Genomic DNA, 15,227 nt, shown 5'->3' with positions numbered 1-15,227 from the left:
GCCCGAGAGTCAGAAGGACCTGGGTTCTAATTCTGACTCTGCCACTTGTCTTCTCTGTGACCTGGGTAAATCACGGCATTTCTCAGGTCCTCTGTTACCTCTTCTGTAAAATGAGGAATAAGACCGTTAGCCCCGTGTGGGACATGGGCTGTGTCCAACTGATTTTTGTGTATCTCTCCCAGCGCTTAGTACAGTGTCTGGCATATAGTAAGAACTTAGATGCAATTTTTTAAAAAACGAAAGGGATAAGACAACAAGGAGGGACATAGGGAGAAAGTTCCTGGGGGTCCTCAGCGTGTTACCTTGAAATATCCTATCTGGGGCCAGTGGAGCTTTAAATCAGCTCTGTGTCTCATACTTACTTTCTTTTCCCACTCACCCTACCTCAATCTCTTCGATCTCTCAAGCTAAACTACTCACTGTGCCTCATTCTTATCTTTCTCCCGATGCCAACCTCTGGTTCACCGACCTTCACCATTGCCTGTAATTCCCTCCCCCTTGACACTCACCCAACCCTCACAGCACTTAGGTGTACAGCCTTATACTCTCACTCTATCAATCGATCAATCAATTTATTGAGGGCTTACTGTGTATAGAGCACTGTACTAAGCACTTGGGAGGATACAGTATTACAGAACTCATAGACACATTCCCTGGCCACGGTCTAGAGGGGGATACAGACATTAATATAGAGAAATTATGGATATGTACTCAAGTGCCGTGGGGCTGAGGGAGGGGTGAATAAAGGGAGCAAACCCAAGAGTGGGAGAAGAGGAAACGAGGGAGGAGATGGGCCTTCAGTAAGACTTTGAAGGTGGGGAGAATGGTCCGCTGTCAAATATGAAGAGGGAGGGCATTCCAGGCCAGAGGCAGGAGTTGGTGAGAGGTTGACAGTGAAACAGACAAGCCTAAGGTACAGCGAGTAGGTTGGCAAAGGAGGAGCAGAGTTTCCAGACTGGGTTTTAGAAGGAAATCAGGGAGGTAAGGTCAGAGGGGGCAAAGTAATTTAATGCTTTAAAGCCTATGGCAACGAGTTTTTGTTTGCACAAGTGGATGGGTGACCACTGGAGGTTCTTGAAGAGTGGGGAGATGTGGACTGAATGTTTTTTTGAAAAAACGATCCAGACGATAGAGTGAAGTAAGGACTGGAGTGGGGAGGGACAGGAGGCAGAGAGGTCAAGGAGACCGATGCAGTAATCAAGGCGGGATAGGATAAGTGTTTGGATTAACGTGGAAGCAGTTTCCCCTAACTGAAAATAATGTCCGTCTCCCCCGGTAGACTGTAAACTCCTTGTGGGAAGGGAGCGTTTCGACCAGCACTATCGTGTTATACTCTCCCGGGCACTTTGTCCGTTAGTACAAGTGAGATCTGACAGATCACAATTTTCCCCATTTTCAAAGCCCTACAAAAAATCACATCTCCTCGTGGCTATCTTCCCCGATTAATTTCTAATCTCCCCACTCTATATCCCTCACCGCCCGCCTCAGCACTTATTCACCACTTAGTCACTTAAGCACTTACAATCCTCTGTAGCATTTATGTATATAACTATTTCTTTCTTCCAGCTGTAATATCTTTCATCTGTCCGCTAGATTATGAGCTCCTTGAAAACAAGGTTCATATCTACTACTTTGATTGTACTTCCCTGAGCCCCTAGCACAGAGCTTGTCACAAAGTAGGCGCTCAATAGATACTAGTCCCTGCCTTCCGTTGGTGAGTATCTGAATCCAGAACTGATGTTTGTCCGTTTTTTTCAAGAGATGGAGAATCTCTAAGAAGTGCCTTTTAAATAATGATGGTATTTGTTAAGCGTTTACTGTTGTAGCCCCTGCTAGTCTGGAAGTGCTTCTTCATGCCCAACTGAACTCTTTGTTGTTGTAATTTAAGACCACTCTTCTCTGGGATAATGGAGACCAGCTGTTCATGTGATACCTTCATGAGCCTGCAGCCTGTCGTATCATCCTCAGCCGCCACTTCTCTCAGCAAAATAATCAGATTCCTTTCATCCCTTCTCAGAGGACCCATTTCAACCTCTGAAATTACTCTGGTCACTTTGCAAAACCCGTCCAGGTAGGCTATCCCGGCTCTGCTGCTAGTCAGCTGTGTGACCTTGGGCAAGTCACTCAACTTCTCTGCGCCTCAGTTACCTCATCTGTCAAATGGGGATTAAAACCGTGAGCCCCACGCGGGACAACCTGTTCACCTGGTATCCCCCAGCGCTTAGAACAGTGCTTTGCACATAGTAAGCGCTTAGCAAATACCACAATTTTACACCCTTTGAAAAATACGTTGAGCCAGGATCAGATCAATTCTGAGAATAGCTTCTAGGGAGACTTACACTACCATTCTCTTCACCGTTAAAGGAATTCATTTCAAAGGAATTGAAATTCGGGGCAGTTTCAACTACTCAAAAGACAAAATTCACCCCATAGAAGTAGGGATATTTATTAGGTATTTATTTTGGGCAGAGCACGGTACTAAACACGGGGAAAAACTACACAGGTGAAAATTAGACATGTTTCCTGGCCCTCTAGGGACTCAAATGCTAAGAATAAGGGAGAGGAGAGGGGACAGGTGACAGACACCCAAGGAAGGATGAAGCAATAAGAATATAAAAAACAGTATTAAGCCAAAGTCGGCGATACGTTGAGCGAGAAGGATAGGTGGTTGAGAATCCGCTCGTCACAGTCGCGGCCCCGGTCACAGTCACGGCGCCAGCCTCGGTCTTCCCAGAGAATTGGGAAGGAAGGCCTCATGCTGCAGCTGCCCCTCACTCTCCTGACTGGAGAAGGAGATGATAATGGGAGTCCCGGTGAAACTGGAGTGGGACCTGGGGAGATCGTGAGGGACCTTGAAGGGCGGGTACAAAGACAGTCTCCGTCCACGGATAAATCACGAGGTGGGAGAGATGGGACCCAACACTCCCTGAAGCTGGTTTAATTGCAAACACAAATTTCGCTTTGCCTCTGCCGGATGTGAAGTTTATTGAGAAGGGAGCAAGTGTGCTCTCCTGTGTGTTTTCCACCCCTCTAACCTCTCCTCACTTCACATTCTTTCGGGGGCTCAATTCCCCAGCTCACCGTTTGTCTCCGCTACGAAACTCCCATTCTATGCCGAAGCTTGTTTTTAAACTCGCAGATAAGTGGTGAATCGTGCCCTCTCCCAGGAACATCTTGTGTGTTTTCATCAGGTGTGGGTGTGTAAGTGCTTTGGGGCATTCTGGGAGAAATACTTTTTTTCCTTCCTATGAATCATGACATTGAAAAATGAAGATCATAGGCAAAGAGAAGGCCACGTATGTTTCCACTCTGATAGAAAAAAGAGGCTTTGGGAATCCTGAAAGGAATAATTAGAAAGGATTTGTACATACCATGACAGAGAGGAACAGCACAAAGAGACTTGCTGAAACCAGCCTGACCTAAGACGACAGGAATGGAATCTGAGTTTCTCTGGCCTGCGGACTGGATTCATTTAGCAAACGTCTTCCTCTATCGGCTATTCAATTAAAATGGCTCCGCGGAGTCACTGGAGTATCATGGTGCAGTCTGCCTTCGACCGATATTAATTTAAGTGGCTTTCCTATTCGGGTTGATGGCCCAATTTTCCCACAGTGCAATTCAGTACGATGGGCCGACTTTCCCACAATGCATTAGCCAGGTAGATGAAAATTTTTCAATCAAAGAAGAACAAAAGGCACTCTATGGTTCCATTTATCAGTTTGACGAATACTTCTAATTAAAAAATAAATAAATGGAGAGCAGCTAGACAAAAATCCTCGCTCTACGTCTCATTTGTTAGATCTCAGTGTTTATTTAAAAAAGGGAAGGGCTTCCGCCTGGAAAATGACACTGACGGATCTCGGAAGAAATGTGGAGGAGCCGTCCTGACCGTCAACTCGTAAACAAAAGGATTAAAAGGCAAATTGAAGGCTGAGCTTCATTCGTATGAGTGAGTTGGCTGCCAGAAAGAAGTCTGTCAATTATTTATTTTTGTATGATGTGTCTAGGCCTTGTGGGCCCGCAGTGTACTGTGGTGTAAACACCTACAGAGGCCTTCCGTTTTTCTAGACACCATGTCAGTCTTGGATATCATTTCATATTTATCTCGGATGTGCCGAGCGAGCCGTTGGCTGTTATCCCCAGTTTTCTAGAATCTCCATTCCCATTCAGAGTCCTCCAGTTCGGGATTATTCCATTCAACGGGGAGGGAGGTATTTACTCGGCTTTCCGAACTTTAGATACCTCAGGTTTGTTTACCCCTGGATGCCTAGACGGTCAATGCAGTGGAAGCCCCTCGGGATCTCATGGAGCTGAGGTAGCATTTGATGCTCGAGTGTTTACGTCGGGCCCAGGTGGAGCGAGAGTAGGTTTCCTCAGCAGAAATCTAATGGCCCCTCTCTTTTGGGTTATGAGGACCTGCAGGGGACAAAGGCATGACAAGAGGGTCTGAGCTGGGGAGATCGGAAAAGAAGGAACTCGACTGTTGTTTCGTCTTCTCGCCCTTTCTCCATTCATCTGGTAGCCGGGGTTTCATCCTGGCTCAGGAATTGCAGCGGGTGTAGACTCCTTCAGCCCCTTGCGGTGCCAGATATGGGAGAGGAAGAGGCGATAAAAGCGTGCCAGGATTTCAAACCACTGTGCCTGTCTGTGTCCGACGAAAGGTTAGGTGATAGCTGCGGCCTCCATTCTCAGACTCTTCTTGTTCTCCCCACTCTGACTTCCCTCTCCTGATTTCCTTCTGCCTCTCCTCCTCTGCCAAACACGCCCATATTCTAAAGGAAAAATGAAGGTAGGGAGATGCTTTTTTGAGCGGTTACCTAACTCTGGAGGACAGAGTTTGCTGATATTGATGATGAAGTGATGATTATGATGATGGGCCCCCAAGTTCTGAGAGTTTAATCAAGTATCTGCTGCATCTTTGCAGACCTCCTCTGGAGAAAGATACCAGGACAAATATTCAGGGCATGAGTCTTAAGATTGTAGGGAAAACTCATCCTACGAGTGGAAGAGTTATACACTGCAGATACCGAGTCAAAAACAGACTCAAAGCCGGGCTTTGCCAGAGAAAAATCATCAGAAATTGAGTTGAGATGCCATGAGGTTCAATTATGCTGCTTGCAGTTTTCAGGGGGCAGGGGAAGAGGAGTGTCACCTCTTCTGTTTTGTTGCGTCCTCTCAGTGAACCATCTTGACTCTCACGATCACCAAACCTTTCAACCACTCTCTGGACACTATGCTTTCTAGCTAACTACTACATCAACTCACATAATTAACTCCATCGCATAACTTCAACTTCCCTCTGGGTTGTGTTTAAAGCAGTGATAGCAGTGTGTCCCGGTATAGGAAGAAAGGGAGGGTCAGGATGCTGAGGTATAGACCTGAGCCGCGTAGATCTCTCTTTCGAAACATACGCAAGCCAGGTAAGGAAAAGGAGAGAAGAGGGCCGGTTTACCGTCATTCACTGTGTGCCCATTACAGACAGGATTTGGGATTAGAAATATAATAATGTTGGTAGTTGTTAAGCGCTTACTATGTGCAGAGCACTGTTCTAAGCGCTGGTGTAGATAGAGGGTAATCAGGTTGTCCCACTTGAGGCTCACAGTTAATTTACCCATTTTACAGATGAGGTAACTGAGGCACAGAGAAGTTAAGTGACTTGCCCACGGTCACACAGCTGACGAGTGGCAGAGCCGGGATTCGAACCCATGACCTCTGGCTCCCAAGCCCAGGCTCTTTCCACTGAGCCATGCTATGTACACTCCCACCTTTCTACTCTTCAATGCTTTCCTCTTCCCTTTTTCCTTCTGCTCTCCCTATTACTAGACTTAATTTCCCACATAATAGCCCCTTCCCCTGTTTTTGGATTGAAGAAATTATACTAAAAAACAGGGCGGTTGTGCGAGTCAGTAGAGTCCTAGCCCTCCACCCCGGCTAGAGTCCCGCACACGCACTCGTATCCATCAATCCATCGGTGGATTTTATTGACTGCTTACCGTGTTAAGTGCTTAGGAGCGTACAATGCAGCAGAGCTGGTAGACACATTCCCTGGCCACAAGGAGCTTTCAGTCAGAGGCAGAGATCGTCGGGGTTTGAAAACCAAGTAGGTGAGAATTGGTAAGTGTGTGATAAGAAAATGGCAATTTCAAGCCCACACTTGGAAGCCCTACCAAAACGCCTGGTATTTTCAGAATCGACCTCCCAGCAGGAGGTCATTCAATCCGTTCATTCAATCAATTGTATTTACTGAGCGCTTACTGTGTGCAGAGCACTGTTCAAAGCGTTTGGGAGAATACAATACAATACTCTGACACTGGGCACAATTAGCACTGCGTTATTTGGAAAGATCAAGTAGTGGGGAGAGCACTCTTTGAGCAAGGGAGCTGCACTGAGATTCTCTTCCCTAGCTCTACACTAACTGAATTCCGGGGGAAACACAGGTATTAAGCAATTCCTTATTGAGACTAAAGCCCGGGGGCTACAGGTTAGTCCGTAAGCTCCTAGAGGGCAGGACTTAGGAGGGTTATTGGTATTGTGTAATCAACTGTTGTTCAATCAATACTGTCGATGATGATGATGATGATGATGATGCGCCGGTTCTTCTCTGGGCTGAGCAAATCCTTAAAAACAGGACCGTCTGGAATTGAATTGGAAGAGACTCTCAGATTTCTCCCTTTTTTGGGCAAGTATGTCAGAGATGTGGGGAAGAGGCTCAACGCTCTGAGTTCTCCACAGGACATAACAGAAACAAAAAAACAAAACCAAAGCAGACATCAATCTTACTTCTTTCAGGACTCCCACATAGAGAGCATTAGAGATGTATGGGCAAGATTAAGGAGCAAACGATCTGTCTACTATGTAGACAATAATTTATAAACTCTGCAGAGACAAGGAAAAACTTTCGACGATTCTGCCAGGAAAGGATATTATCCACTCGTGCTTCTTCTCGGTGGATTTTGCTAGTTCTCGTCCAGAATTTCGTAATATTTTCTTTCATGTAGACATCTCCAATCAATTATTCATAATTCATTTCAGGGTAGAGTTACTGATTTCTTTTTTAGGTTCTAGTCTCGCCTTCGGTCGATTCTGAATGATCCGAGTTAAAGGCAGAACTCTCCTTCAGACTCTGAGCTCCTTGTGAGAGAGAGACTGTATCAGATCTGATTATACTCATTCAATCTCATTTATTAAGCACTTACCGTGTGCAGAGCACTGTACTAAACGCTCGGGAAAGTGCAATACTGCAATAAAGAGTGACGATCCCCGTCCGCAACGAGCTCCGTCTACCCCAGCATTTAGCACGGTGCTCGGCACCTAGTAAAGTTTAACAAATACCGCCACTATAATGATTCTTTTTAAGAGTAATAATGATATCATTGTTAATAAGAGTATTATTATTCTTCGTGGGCAGGGAATGTGTTATGTTGTTATATCGTACTCTCCCAAGAACTTAGTACAGTCCCGTGTAAACAGTAAGCGCTCAATAAATACGACTGATTGATTATTAGGACAGAGTAGGCTAATTAGAACATACAGGGAATCTCAAAGCCTCAGTTGAGCGACTCATTTCCAACCACCTTCTCTTCCTCCAAACCTCACGGTAGAACTGTTAAATAGAAAAATAGACTAAAGCCGCTCCTTCTTGTCCTTCCCCGATGCTCTATGGAAGTGTTAACAAGCAGAGGCAAGACCAAAACGAAAGGGGAGACGGTCAGAAAGAGAAAGAGGGGAAGCCAAAAGCCCGGATAATCCACAACCGCCCAAGAACGTGTGAAACTTGCCTTTGGTAGCTCTTGCTGTTGGAACTGTCGCCCGGGTTGGCAGGCAGGAGAAGATCAGCAATATTAATACTTGTGGTATTCGTTAAGCCCTTACTACGTATCAAGCACTGTACTGGGCCCTGGGATGGATGCAAGATACTCAGGTCAGATAGCGTCCCTGACCCGCACGGGACTCATAGTCAAAGTAGGAAGGAGAACAGGTATTGAATCCCCATTTTACAGCTGAGAAAGCTGAGGCAAGGAGAAGTTAAAGGACTTGCCCCAAATCACATGACCGGCATGTGGCAGAGCCGGGATGAGAATCCGGATTCTTCGAGTCCCTGGGCCGGACTCTTTCCCCTGGGTCGTCCTGCTTCTGAGGAAAGGGTTGTCCTGGATCCAAATATTTGTAATTTTCCCCGGCGTGGTATCTGTTTTCCCAGGGAGTGTTTTGTGCCTCGAAAGACCAAAGGGGTTTGAGCCATTACCTAAGCAAAATGGCTGATCCATCTTCCCGAAGGAGTGGGATTCACTGGGCTCATCTACTTTCAGAGTAGATTTGAAATCAGACTTCTAAGACCATCTCATAGACCCCCTCTTAAGCCGGATGGGCCTGTCTTCCTCTCTAATTCACCTCTTCAACCATTAACGCAGGGTAGCCTAGTGGAAAGAGTAGGGGTCGGGGAGTCGGAGCCCCTGAGTTTTAATCCTGGCTATACCGCTTACCTGCTGTGTGGCCTTGGGCAAGCCACTCAATTTCTCTGTGCCTCAGTTCCCTCATCTGTCAAATAGGGATTTCTTACCTTTTCCCCACCTACTTATTTGTGATTCCCATTTGGAACCTGAGCACCCTGTATCTATCCCAGAGAATAGTAGAGTGTTCGTCATATAGTAAACCTTTAAAAATACCACAATAATAACAATGCCAACTAATGATAATGATCATAATAACAATAATAAAAAATCCTTTTGCCCATTTCTAGTTTCTTAGTTTTGACCAACTTCAGCTCATGCCACCGATCTCTTTCACAGCTTTTCCACTTTTCCCGCTCTGTCTCAGGAGAGTAAGATGTTGGTTTTGTGAGCAGAGTAGACAGGTTTTCCCCTTTTTCATTGAGTTCTCCAGGCCCACGAGACCCTCTGGGGATGTTTTCAGGTGGTGGCCAAAAATAGCGGTGACCAAAAGCGCGTGCAAAGTTGTCTGTGGAAACTCTTTCACTATCGTCCAGGTGACCTTTCGGCCTTTATCAAATGAAAAGCCTCTGTCGAGAGGAAAAAGAGATCCTGACGGTGGAGAAAACGGGATTGAAAAGCCAATCTCGTTTTGTCTTATGCTGCCGTGTCGTCTCGGACCCACGGCAACCCTGGACGTGTCTCTCCCAGAACGCCCCACCTCCATCTGCCATTGTTCTGGTAGTGTCTCCGTGGAGTTTTCTTGATAAAAATAAGGAAGTGATCTACCGGTGCCTTCTTCCGTAGAGTAAACACGAGTCTCTGCCTTCGACTCTCTCCCATGCATCTGCTGCCCAGCGCAGGTGAGTTTTGACCGTAGCAGGTGGCCTTCTACTTACTAGTGACTGCCCAAGCTAGGAATAGTCTCTACTTGAATCTCCCTCCCAAAGCTGAGAGAGGTACTGGAAACTCTCCGGGTGCCACCCTGAGATGGGTGGGGGGAAGCCAGTCGCTTTAGTGGAAATACCAACCCCTGTGAAAAGGTTAGCACTCCGGACACCCTAATTTCGGTTGATGCATTCTGAGAGGAGGTGCTGAGCGCGAGAATGCAGGACACGGACGTTAGCGGCGAAACTCCCAGAAGAGTGGAAAGCTTCCTCTCCACTGAGCTGCCGTTTCGGGGACCCGGCAGGATAACGTCAGCATGCCCATAATCCCTGGCCTGCAGGATGCCACGATCGACTCATCTATTCTCTCTAAACACCTTGGTACTCACCCCCTCATCCCCACAGCATTAACGTTTATATCCTTTTCCTCGGTTGCTCCTCCTACCTATCGTTTAGTTTAATGTACGTCTCTCCCATTGGATTGTAAGCTCCCCGAGAGAAGGATCGTGTCTATCATCTCTTTTGAAGTCTTCCAGGCACTTAGTACAGTGTTCTGCTTACAGTAAGAGCGCAAGTGCTGGAATTTATTATTACCTACTGAGTACTAACACTGTGCTAGGCGCTGGGGAAAAGGCAATTCACCACCCGGTGTGCTTTCAGTTTACAGCTCCTTAATCAGAAAATTTATACGATGGGTTTCCGGGCAGGTCAGTGGAACTTTGCCCAAGTTACTTAATGGCCTTTAGGTCTCCATTTGATCAATCACTCAGTTGTATTTGTTGCTCTGGGTGCAGAGCGCTGGACTAAACACTTGGACGAGTACAACATAGTCATATAACAGTTGGTGGACACGTTCCCTGCCCACAGCGAGCTTACAGTCTAGAGAGGGAGACGGACATTAATATGGATAAGTAAGTTACGGATATTTCCCCACCTTCCAAACGTGGATGATAATTAGCAGGCTGGCTTAAGGGTTGTGCACAGAGCACTTCTAAGAAGACTTGACGAGAGCGAGAAGTTGAACCTCGAAAAGATGGAGAAGAAACCAAACGGGTTTGATTTGCATCAGGTCAGGAGAGAAACGGGGGATTCGGTAGCTCTGACTTATTCCCTTTGAAGGCGTACACCGCGCTTGTCATCGTGTTGATTCTTTGAAAGGTTAAGACCATAATGGGACTCTGAGTAGTTGAAAGTCAATCAAGAAAATGGAAAGCGAGTGCAGGGAACTGATGAGTAATTGCATAAGTCAGAGGCAGAGCTGTTGTTCGAAACAATGGCCCGAAGCATCATCTTATAATTTAATAATAAAAAAAAAGGAGCCGAGAGGTTTTAAGTGAGTACGGCTGTCAGGCGCGGGGTGATCTCTTGACGAGTGGTACTGAGAGCGGCATAAAGTGTTATTATTTAACGAGCCGGTTGGCTTCTGTGTTCAGAGCAAGCCTGAACTGGGCAATGTATCACCCCCCTCCCAGCCTCCAGATCTTTGCTGCGGATAAATGGAAATATTCCTTAGAGTACAATAGCTGGCCCCGGGGGTTACTCTAAACACCACTATAAGCCTTCACCACCTGTTCCGCTCTAATTACAGATACTGAGATCACATAATAAACCATTGGTTTATTGATGAAGTGAGGCATAAATGCATGCTTTTCCATTCTACAGTAAGTGCTAGTTATAGGGACTTTTAAAAGCCTTACGTCATAAATAAAAGGAGGAGACACACACACACACACACACGCTCCTCCTCACTGCCCCACCCCCCCCCCCCCCGAAACGGGGTGAATTATTTTCATGGCAAACAGGAAATCGCTATCAACATTTCACACTATTGACTTACAAAGAAAAGTGTAGTCATTTGAGACCCAAATGTTCTCCTCGAAGATCCGTATGACGAGATTCGAATAAAAGCAGCGCTATCCGGACCTCTCCCGGATATAAAGTAAATAGAAGGTCAGATCAACAGCTCCGCAATTGGTTTCCTTTAAGCGGAGTAGCCAACACGTTCACTGATTTACTAATAAGAACCAACCTAAGCTCAGAGCTCATTAGGTTGGTGTTTTACGAATGACAGGAAATCAGCATTTTTTTTTCCCCCCTGAAAATAACTTATTGTTTCAGGACCTCCACACACATTGTATTTTAATTTCCAGAAACTTTCCGTGTTAAATCTGTCTTCCTTCAGTTCGCCTGTTTTCTCCCAACACCCATCCCACCATTTTGTTGTCAAGAGCAATCAGAGAAGAAAACATTCTCCTCGATTGGGAAGGTGGGTTCATTACTAGGCCAGACAGGATAGAGAGTCAGTCGAGGGAAAGATTGTTCGGTGAAAGACATAGCTTTATTCTGAGGATTCCTTGCCCCCGGGCATTAAAAGCCCACCGGGAAAAGATGTATTTCTAATTCCCCGACCCTTTGAGATAAGTAGACCGCACACTGCCTTTCCTCTTCACTTCCAAGAGGTGATAGGATGAAAGCTTTTTCCAAAATGAAGTTGGCAATTTCGTCGCGTGCTTGCCCTTCCAGCACTCCATCAGCTCTCTCCCCACGGCTCCGCTCACTTCTCCCTCCCTCCAACCCAGTTCACGCACTTCCCTCCTCTGACATTAACCTACTTCCTAGGTCCCGCCCTCATCTCCCTCATCTTCAACCCCTTGCTCGTTCCCGCCGTCCTCTCTGGACCTCCTTCCGGCTCCGTATCTGATGGACCGTCCCCCCCCGTCCATCTTCAAATCCCTCCTCAAGTCTCATCTCCTCCGGAAAGCCGTCCCCGACGACGGTGGTATTTTTTAAGCGCTTACCCCGTGACAGGCACTGTATTAAGCGCTGGGGTGGATACAGGCAAATCAGGTCGGACCCAATCCCTGTCTCCAGCTGGGGCTCACGGTCTCCAGCCCCATGTAACGGGTGAGGTAACCGAGGCACGGAGAAGTGAAGCGACTTGCCCAAGGTCACACAGCAGACGTGGTAGAGACAGGATTAGAACCCGTGACCTTCTGACTCCCAGGCCCGGGCTCCAGCCACTAAGCCATGCTGCTTCCCTGACTTACTCTCACCCTGTTTTCTTTCCTTATTGTCACCTATGTACTTGATTAATCATAATGATAATAAAGGTATTTGTTAAGCGCTCACAACGTGCCAAGCGCCGTTCTAAGCGCCGGGGGAGATAAGGTAATGATGATAAGGTTGGCATTTGTTAAGCGCTTACTATGTGCAAAGCGCTGTTCTAAGCGCCGGGGTAGTACAAGGTAATTAGGGTGTCCCACATAGGGCTCACGGTCTTCATCCCCATTTGACAGATGAGGTAACTGAGGCACAGAGAAGTGAAGTGACTTGCCCCAGGTCGCACGGCAGACAAGCGGCATAGCCGGGATTCGAACCCATGACCTCGGACTCCCAAGCCCGGGCTCTTTCCGCCGAGCCACGATTCAAGTTCACCGGGTCGGACGCGGCCCCTCTCCCCTGTGGGGTTCCCGTGTTCCCGTTCTTAATCCCCATTTTAAAGATGAGGTCACGGAGGCAGAGAGGTTAAGTGACTTGTCCGAAGTCACGCAGCTGATAAGTGATGGAGTTGGGATTGGAACCCGTGACCTCCGACTCCCAAGCCCGGGCTCTTGCCACTGAGCCACCCCGCTGCTCTTGAATCTGGACCCCCCATCGCATCTGTACTTTAGTTATTCACCCTACCTCTCACCCCGACAGCTCTCGGGAGGCAGGAGCAGGGTTTCTAATCTCAGCTCCGTCACCTGCCCGCTCTGTGATCTTGGGCCGGTCGCCTAACTTCTCCGCGTCTCCGTCTCCTCACCTGCAAAATGAGGATGAAATACCTGTCCTCCCTCCTGCTCAGACCGTGAGCCCCGTAAAGGACGGGCACCGATTATCTTGTATCGATCGGACCCAGCGCCTAGTACGGTGTTCGCAATAAGCACTCAACAAATACCGTAATGATAATAACGATGATGGCATCTGTTACTATAGGCCGAGCGCTGTTCTAAGCGCCGGGGCGGAATCAAGGTCACCAGGTCGTTCCCCCGTAGGACTCACAGTCTTCATCCCCATTTTACAGATGAGGTCACTGAGGCCCAGAGGAGTCAAGTGACCTGGCCAAGACCACCCAGCTGATAGGCAGCAGAGGCGGCATTCGAACCCACGACCTCTGACTCCCGAGCCCGGGCTCTTTCCGCCGAGCCACGCCGCTTTACTATTTAGCCTGACACTTTGTCGCTTCCCCGACCTGCGATTTGTTTTAATGTCTCCCCCGCTAATCCGTTAGGTCTTGGGGGCAGGGATCACGTCTACCGACTCTCTCGTAATGTACTCTTCCAAGTGCTCAGTACAGTGCTCTGCACACAGTAAGCCCTGGATAAATATCATTAATGGCGACGATGCTATTAAGCGACGTCTGACCTCGCACTGATCCCCAGGGAGCCTCACCCTGTACGCTCCTTCTGCTCCTTTTCCCCTTTCCGCAAGGCGGAAGCGGCTTGGCCTAGCGGATGAAGCCCGGGCCCGGGAGTCGGCGGGACCCGGGTTCTAATTCCGGCACCGCCGCGCCCGCCGCGTGACCTTAGGCAAGTCACTTCTCTGTGTCTCAGTCACCTCATTTATAAAACGGGGATCGCCAGCGAGATCCCCATGTGGTAACTGGACCGTGCATTCATTCATTCAGTGGTATTTATTGAGCGCTTACTATGTGCAGAGCACTGGACTAAGCGCTTGGAACGGACAAATCGGTAACAGACGGGGACAATCCCCGCCTTTGACGGGCTCACGATCGGGGGAGACGGATGGTGGCGATAGATAGAATCGAGGGGAAGAACATCTCATTAAAACAATAGCGAATAAATACGATCCAGGCGATGTACATCTCGTTAACAAGACGAATAGGGGTAATGAAGATATAAGATCAGCTTGTATCTACCCCGGTGCCTGGCACGTAGTAAGCGCTTAACAAATACCGTTCAAAAAGAAAAAAGCCAACACAAATGCTTGCTTTGGGGGTCTGAAAATCCCCTGGCCCGGTGCGGGCTCCCTAAATAAAAGGTCGAAAACGGAGGGTTTGGCGTTGGGGCTCTTCCGTCTTTCTCGCCGTCTGCCCTTCTGAACCTGGGAGCCCGAGATGGGGGCGGAGAAGCCGCGTGGCGTAGTGGAAAACTTGCATTTATTTGCTATCGTTTCAATGGGACGTTCATCCCCTCGATTCTATTTATCGCCGTCGTTCTCGTCCGTCCGTCTCCCCCGATGGGACCGTGAGCCCGGCAAAGGGCGGGGGCCGTCTCTCTCTGTTACCGATTTGCCCATTCCAAGGGCTCAGTCCGGTGCTCTGCCCAAAGTAAGCGTTCAGTAGATACTATTGAATGAATGAATGAATGAATGAATGAATGAATGAACGAAAGAGCCCGGGCTTGGGAGTCAGAGGACGTGGGTTGTAATCCCGGCTCCGCCGCTTGTCTGCCGGGTGACCTCGGGCAAGCCACTTCACTTCTCGGTGCCTCAGTTCCCTCATCTGTAAAATGGGGATGAAGACTGGGAGCCTCGCGTGGGACCACCTGATGACCCCGTTATCTACCCCAGCGCTTAGAACAGCGCTCTGCCCATAGGAAGCGCTTAACAAATACCAACATTATTATTACTGTTGTTCTCGGTGCCTCAGTTCCCTCATCTGGAAAACGGGGATGAAGACCGTGAGCCTCACGTGGGACAACCCGATTCCCCTGCATCTCCCCCAGCGCTTAGAACAGTGCTCTGCCCATAGGAAGCGCTTAACAAATACCAACATTATTATTACAGAGAAGCAGCGCGGCTCAGCGGAAAGAGCCCGGGCTCGGGAGTCAGAGGTCGTGGGTTCTAGTCCCGGCTCCGCCACCTGTCTGCTGTGTGACCTTGGGCGAGTCGCTTCCCTTCCCTGTGCCTC

Source organism: Ornithorhynchus anatinus, chromosome 8, assembly GCF_004115215.2.
Source record: "Ornithorhynchus anatinus isolate Pmale09 chromosome 8, mOrnAna1.pri.v4, whole genome shotgun sequence".
In the NCBI taxonomy this organism is placed as follows: Eukaryota; Metazoa; Chordata; class Mammalia; order Monotremata; family Ornithorhynchidae; genus Ornithorhynchus; species Ornithorhynchus anatinus.
Note: the sequence above shows the minus strand (reverse complement) of the source record.